Source organism: Sphaerodactylus townsendi, linkage group LG15, assembly GCF_021028975.2.
Source record: "Sphaerodactylus townsendi isolate TG3544 linkage group LG15, MPM_Stown_v2.3, whole genome shotgun sequence".
Taxonomy (NCBI): Eukaryota; Metazoa; Chordata; class Lepidosauria; order Squamata; family Sphaerodactylidae; genus Sphaerodactylus; species Sphaerodactylus townsendi.
The window spans coordinates 9,159,469-9,167,375 of NC_059439.1; positions in this window are offsets into that span (position 1 = coordinate 9,159,469).

Genomic DNA, 7,907 nt, shown 5'->3' on the forward strand with positions numbered 1-7,907 from the left:
AAAGAAAAAGAATATCATTCCTTAATATTTTCTTATCTTTAGTCAGTCCCAATAAAAGGATTTCTGGTTTTAACTTTATCTTCGTTTTTAGTATCTTTCGCATCCGGGTTACTATTTTCTTCCAATATTTTTTTATACATTTACAACTCCACCACATATGGATAAAAGAACCTTTCTTTTTCCTACACTTCCAGCATAGATTTTCTTTTTTACTATCCATCCGTGATAGTTGTACTGGTGTATAATACCACCTGTTGTATACTTTTATAAAGTTTTCTTTTAGATTTGTTGATAATGTAAATGTATTTTGTCGTTTCCAAATTTTTCCCCACTCATCTAATGTTATATTTCTCTTTAAATCAAATGACCATTTTAACATCACCTCCTTAACTTCATTCTGTTCTGTTTTAAACCTTAACAGCATTCTATATATCCTACTAATTAATTTTTTATTTCCTTTATTTATCAGGTCGTCAAATTCATTCTTCTCATCTTGAGTGTCCAGTTTTTCTCTATCTTTTTTAAATGTCTCATAGATTTGATGGTATGTGTACCAGTGACAAATATTTTCTTTATTAACGATTTCTTCTCTATCTTTTAATTCAATTCCTCTGTTCGTAATTTTTAGCGTATCCTCATATGTTGGCCAATTCCAATCCTTATTATATTCTTTTATCTGTAGTGTTTCTGCCCTCGAAACCCATCTAGGTATTTTCTGGTACAATCTTCTTTTATATTTAACCCAGATATTCCATAGTATTTTTCTCACATAGTGATTTTGAAAGGACTTGTTATCACTCCCTTCTCCTACTGGCCATAGATATCCATGCCAGCCTTTAACTAAGCCATATCCTTCCAGCGTCAGTATCTTACGGTTTTTTAGGAATATCCAGTCCGTAATCCAAACCAGCAGATTTGTTTCATAATATGTTTGTATGTCTGATAATTTTAACCCTCCTCTTTCTTTTTCATCTATTAGTGTTAAATAATTTATCCTTGATCTTTTCCCATTCCAGATAAATTTTACTAATTTTCTTTTCCAATTTTCTATCGTTTTTGAAGACATCGTTACTGGCACATTCTGTAAAATGTACATCAGTTTGGGCATGATATTATTTTTTATCACTGCTATTCTCCCTAGAAGGGATAGATTTAATTTATTCCATCTTTCTATATCTTGTTCAATTTCTGTCCACTTCTTTTTATAGTTATTTTCATATAATGCATTATTCTGATTTTCTAATATTATGCCTAAATATTTCACTTTCTTTTCTACCTTATATCCAGTATATTTCTAAAGTTTTTCCTTTTCCTCGATTGTCAGATTTTTTGGCAAGATTTTTGTTTTCTCGTTGTTAACTTTGAATCCTGATACTTTCCCGAAATCATTTAATTTGTTTTGTATTATTGGCATATTTTCTTCTGGTTCTTCCACAAATAAAACTATGTCATCTGCAAATGCCCTATATTTGTATTCACAATCTTTTACTCTAATTCCCTTCCAAGTTTTGTCATTATTTATTTTACGTCCCAGAATTTCTAATTGTAAAATAAATAATATTGGCGAGAGTGGACAACCCTGTCTTGTGCCTTTATTTATCCTAAATTGTTTTGTTGGGTTCCCATTTATTAATATAGATGCCCATTGATTTTTATAGATTGCTTCAATCGCCTTCTTAAATTTTCCTTCTATGCCTATTTTTCCTAAGACGTCTTTCATAAATTGCCAACTAACGTTATCGAAGGCTTTTTCAGCGTCTAGAAAAACTAGAGCTGCTTTCTTCCCTGGTTTAAGGCCCAAGTATTCTATCATATCGACTACTATCCTTATATTCTCCCTACTATTTCTTCCGGGCATAAATCCTACTTGATCCTCTCCAATATATTCTCTCATGAATTTCTTTTTCAATCTCTCTGCTAAAACTTTTGTGAAGATCTTATAGTCTACATTGAGAAGGGATATAGGCCTGATACTTCCAGTACCTTTTGTTGTACTTTTGGTATCAACGTTATGAACGCTTCCTCCCATGTCTTGGGGATTCCTTTCCCTTCAAGTACCTCATTGAATAAATCTAACATATTCGGCAATATTATTTCCTTCATTTTTAAAAAATACTTTGGAGTCAGGCCGTCCGGTCCCGGAGCCTTATCCTCCTGTAGGGCATTGATGACACTTATAATCTCTTCTTTTGTTATGTTTTTATTTAATTCTTCCAAATCTTCTTCACTTATTTTCGGAGTTTCCGTATCTTTTAAATATTGCTCTATTAACTTTGTAGATTTACCTCCTTTATTTAATTTCTCGTAGTATTCTAGAAACACTTTTTCTATTTTCTTTTCTTCCGTAATAACCTCCTTTTTGTCTCTAATTTGCGTTATCATCCTAGATTCTTTTTCTTTCCTTAATTTTTGCGACAACCATTTCCCGGGTTTATTACCCCACTCAAATTCTCTCTGTTTCAAGAATTTTAAAGCCTTTACCATCTCAATTTGGTATTTTTGATCTAATTTTTGTTTTAAATTCTGTATTTTCTTCTTAATCTTCTTATTTTCTGGTCTCTTAATTAAATCCTTTTCTAATCTCTCTAATTCTTCTGTTATCTCTTTTTGTTCTTGGTTTTTTTCTTTCTTAATTCTAGCTTCCTGTTCTATAAATATGCCTCTGGTATAAGCTTTGCTCGTCTCCCAGATTATCTTTTTATCCTCTACTGATCCATTGTTTACTTGAAAAAATTCTTTCATCTTTGCCTCATTTATTTCAAATACCTGTTTGTTTTGTAATAGCCAATTTTTTATAGTATATCCTCTCCTTTCTGTCTTTTTATTTATAATCTGCCAACTAATTGGGTTATGATCTGATACCAATCTGGGTAAAATTTTTATTTTTTTTGTCTTAAACTTCAATAACTCTGTAGACCAGATCATATCGATTCGTGTATGACTCGCGTGCCTATTTGAGAAGAAAGTGAACTCTTTTGAGTCCCCTTCCTTCTCTCGCCATATATCCTTCAAATTTAAAATATTCATTAAGTCGAAAAAAGACAATGGTAATACGCCACCGGTTGTACCTTTCTTTCCTTTTCTATCCAATGCATTATTTACTATTCCGTTAAAGTCTCCCATTATGACTATATTTTCGTACATAAATTGTGTTGTTTCTTTTAGTATATCCTTAAAGAACTGTGATTTATTTTTGTTGGGTGCATAAACCCCTACTATCAGCGTTTTTAAATTGTTTATTCTCACCTCTACCCCTATGTACCTTCCTGTCTGATCTTCAAAAACTAATCTTGGATCTAACCTTTCTTTGACATACACTGCCACTCCCTTTTTCTTTTTATCATTTGTTGCTTGAAACAAAACTCCTAATTTTTTACATTCTATGATCTTCCTGTCTATTCTTCTTATGTGTGTTTCTTGAACACAAATTACTTCGTGTTTAAGTTGATACAAATAACTAAATATTTTCCTCCTCTTATTAGGACTATTCAGTCCATTTACATTAATGGATAACAAGTCTGTTGACATAATGTATTAGTTCATTTATAGAGTGGCCTACAGTCTTAATGTTTTTCTCTTGAGACTTGACCTTAAATAACTAATTTTACTTTTAATTAATTAGTGTTTTTTTCCTCCCTTCTTCCTTTGAAAAAAATAAATAAAATAAAATAGTAAAAGTAATAGTCATGACTCTAATTTCCCAAAAGGAAAAAGAACCCTCTCCCAGGCAACACACACACACACATATATTTTTTCATGACTAATAATAGTCCCTTTAACTATTCATATTGAATTAATAAAATACAGAAAATACAATTAATCACAGGAAATTGCGAAAGATCAAGCTATTCTCTACACACCATAATTCCATCACTTACATTTTTTTTCCTCCCTTCTATTTTCTTATTTCCTACTTTCTCTTTCAGGAATTCTTGTGCCTGTTGTATTGTTTCTATTGAAATTCTTTCAGAGTTCCATATAAAGCTCATACCTTCCACCATCCCCATCTGAAGACAATGTTATTTTCCTTTAGCCAGTTTTTTAAAGGGGTATAATCCTTTCTTTTCCTTAAGATGTGATTCGGGACTTCTTTTAGTACTATTACCTCTTGTCCCTGGATTTTCAGTCTTTCTTTAGAATGTTTCATTAAGACTTCATCTCTTGTTCTTTTCCTTTCAAAAATTATTACTATATCCCTGGGAGTATGATTATTCCTAGCAAATCTGGAATTTGCTCTGAAGATCTTTTCTATATCTTGGTCCAAATCCTCCTCCTCCATTTCCAGGAATTCTCCTAATGCGTTGATCAACTTCCTCCTTACATCTTCCTTTCCTTCTTCCTTACATCCTCTTATTCTTAGTTGATTCTCTTTTAATTTTAATTCCATTAGGGCCATTTGGTCTAGTAATTGTTCTTGTTGATTCTTCATTATTTCAACTTTACTGTCAGTCACTGTCACTTCATTTCTTATATTTCCCACTTCTTTTGTAAGTTCCACCATTGAAGTTTCTATTTTTTTGACCTGGTTCATGTCCTTTTTTTATCTCTAATATCTCTTTTTCAAATGATTCAAACCTTTGGTCTAATTTGTCTAGTTTACTCAACTTCCCGTTCACATCTTCTTGAAAGGAGACTATCAGGTCTGTTAACTGGTCCAATCTTGTATTCATTTCAGTGTTGTTCCTTTCTGGGGTCTTTCCATTATTTCCATTATTACCATTCTTGGCTCTAGTCGCCATTTTCGTTCAATTCCGTTTATGTCCTCTCTTCCCTTTAAGTCTCTTCCCCTCTTTTTTTGTTGGCCACTCTAGTCTGTTTAAACTCTATGGTCTCATTCCGTTTACTTAGTCACAAAACCGGAAACAAAACAAAGCTCAATCTTAGTAACCGCAATGGACTTCCTCCCCTTCTACACCGACTGCTTCCGGGTATCTTCTTTCAGTTTAACCCCTTTGTTTACTCAATCTGGTAAGTACATTCACCAAATTTCGTCCGTTTAGTTATTTGTTTGAACTTAAAAGTTTGTTCACTCACCCCTTTCCGGATTAGTTAGATCCACCGCAACGAATTTAATCTTTGGGCTTCGCCTTAGCAGCTCCTTTCGTTCTTTCCCGACTTTTCCTGCCAGTTGCGGTTTGCGTTTAGTTCTCGCTATGGGTAACGTTTAGTTCTACTCGTACTCCGCTTCTCCGTTTCTCTTCTGGCTATATCCCCGCTCTCAAAAGAGAAAAAGAGCGTTGGCTCCCCTCGGCTTTTTTTTCTGTGTGCACCGTTCCCTCGCCTTGCAAATGGCGCTTCTCTCCAGCGTCTTCCCTTTCCCCCGATAGAAACCTTTCCTGGTTCCTTCTAGGTAGTTGGGGCGCTGGGGTACCGCAGCGATTTTTCGCCTTCTTTCCCTCTGCTTGCACTGCTTCAGAGGTTTTCTCGGGTCTCGTCAACAACCTCGAGAACTGTAGATAAACAAGGGTTGGGACCGCAGCCTCTCTCGGGTGCGGCGTGCCATCTCGGAGCCCTGCCGGAAGTCCACATTCTCGGGTCTGACCCAGAGACAGTTGAGAATGCATCTCCATCACAGTTGAGAATGTATCACGGTAGGAATTAGAAGAAGAAGAGGAGGAGGAGGAGGAGTTTGGATTTATATCCCCCCTTTCTCTCCTGTAGGAGACTCAAAGGGGCTTACAATCTCCTTGCCCTTCCCCCCTCACACCAAACCCCAAGTGAGGAAGGTGTTGCTGAGAGAACTCAGAGAGGCTGTGTATAGCCCAAGGTCACCCAGCTGGCATGCGTGGGAGTGCTCAGCCGAAGCTGAATTTCCCAGATACGCATGTGCAGCTCAGTCAAACACAACATCACTTTGCCATTGATGCTGTTTCAGGGTGGGGGATAATGCATCCCCAAGCAGCATCAATGTCCATGTTGTTCTACCTGGGGACATGGGATTTTGCCTGTCAGGTGGTCTTAGTGGAGGAGTTTGGACTCTCCAGTTGACACACCATTGTCAGTGATGCTGTTTGAGGGTGGGCTGCAGCAACACAGCAGCTGCCAGGGGGAGGGGCAGGGCAGGGGAGTCTCCCTTTCCTGACAGCAGAGTGATGCTTTTTAGGAGCTGGCCCAGGGTAGTGGGCAGCATGGCCACACCTTTGGAGCTTTGAGAAGTTTGGTCGCCTCCCCCCCTACAAGTTCGTCTCTGGTGATTTCACTGCATGGTCAAGCACCTTTCCCAGATCCATGTCGCCTATGCAGATGGTGGCTGCCCATACAAGCTCTGGTGTCACAGGTGACATAAACTGGGACTGACAGTAGCTGGGAGGGGAGGCAATGACAGATGGGGGCGGGAAAAACATCAGGGCAGTCACGTCAGCCAATCGCGCTGATGCGCCGCCATGACGTCGGGCCTGCGCGGATTTGTGAATGCGCAGCCGCAACGGAGCGTGGCGACATGCGGCTTCCGCAGCGCTTCCAGGCGAACCGTAATATTCCTGTGGGGCTCTTTACGCACGCAGCTCTGCCTGTCTGTGCGAACGGTTCTCGGTGGATGCGCTGCTATTTATGTGTCATCGCGTAGCTCCTTTTGTCTGTGCGGAAACGGCCATAGGTTATTGGGATATGCTCAAGACGCCACCTAGTGTTTCTCCATGATGAGTAGGAGCAGTTTGACCCGTGAGGAAACTTGCATTCAACATATTTGGGGTTTAACAGTCTCTTACTATTTCAGCCAAATTCATGTTTTGCAATCCTGAGCAAATGCTGTTAACTTATCAAAGGTTAATGGGATCTGCTCAAGACTCTACCTAGTGTTTGTCCATGATGAGTAGGAGCAGTTTGACCCATGAGGAAACTTGCATTCAACACATTTGGGGTTTTACAGGCACTTACTATTTCAGCCAAATTCATGTGTTGCAATCCTGAGCAAATGCTGTAAACTTATCATAGGTTAATGGGATCTGCTCAAGACCCTACCTAGTGCTTGTCCATGATGAGTAGTAGCAGTTTGACCCGAGAGGAAACTTGCATTCAACACATTTGGGGTTTTAAAGTCACTTATTATTTCAGCCAAAGTTGTATTTTGCCATCCTGATCAAACACTGTTAACATACTGTACCGCAATGGGATCAGCTCAAGACTCTACTTAGTGTTTGTCCATGATGAGTAGGAGCAGTTTGACCCATGAGGAAACTTGCATTCAACACATTTGGAGTTTTAGAGGCACTTACTATTTCAGCCAAATTCGTGTTTTGCAATCCTGAACAAATGCTGTTAACTTATCATAGGTTAATGGGATCTGCTCAAGACTCTACCTAGTGTTTGTCCATGATGAGTAGGAGCAGTTTGATCCGTGAGGAAACTTGCATTCAACACATTTGGGGTTTTACAGGTACTTACTATTTCAGCCAAATTTGTATTTTGCTATCCTGATCAAAAGCTGTTAACATACTATCCTGTTAACATACTGTTAACATACTATCCTGATCAAAAGCTGTTAACAAGACTCAACCTAAATGCGATCTGCTCAAGACTCTACCTAGTGTTTGTCCATGATGAGTAGGAGCAGTTTGACCCGAGAGGAAATTTGCATTCAACACATTTGGGGTTTTACAGGCACTTACTATTTCAGCCAAATTCGTGTATTACAATACTGAGCAAATGCTGTTAACTTATCATAGGTTATTGGGATCTGCTCAAGACGCCACCTAGTGTTTCTAAATGATGAGTAGGAACGGTTTGACCCATGAGGAAACTTGCATTCAACACATTTGGGGTTTTACACGTACTTACTATTTCAGCCAAATTCGTGTTTTGCAATCCTGAACAAATGCTGTTAACTTATCATAGGTTAATGGGATCTGCTCAAGACGCCACCTAGTGATTGTACATAATGAGTAGGAGCAGTTTGACCCGTGAGGAAG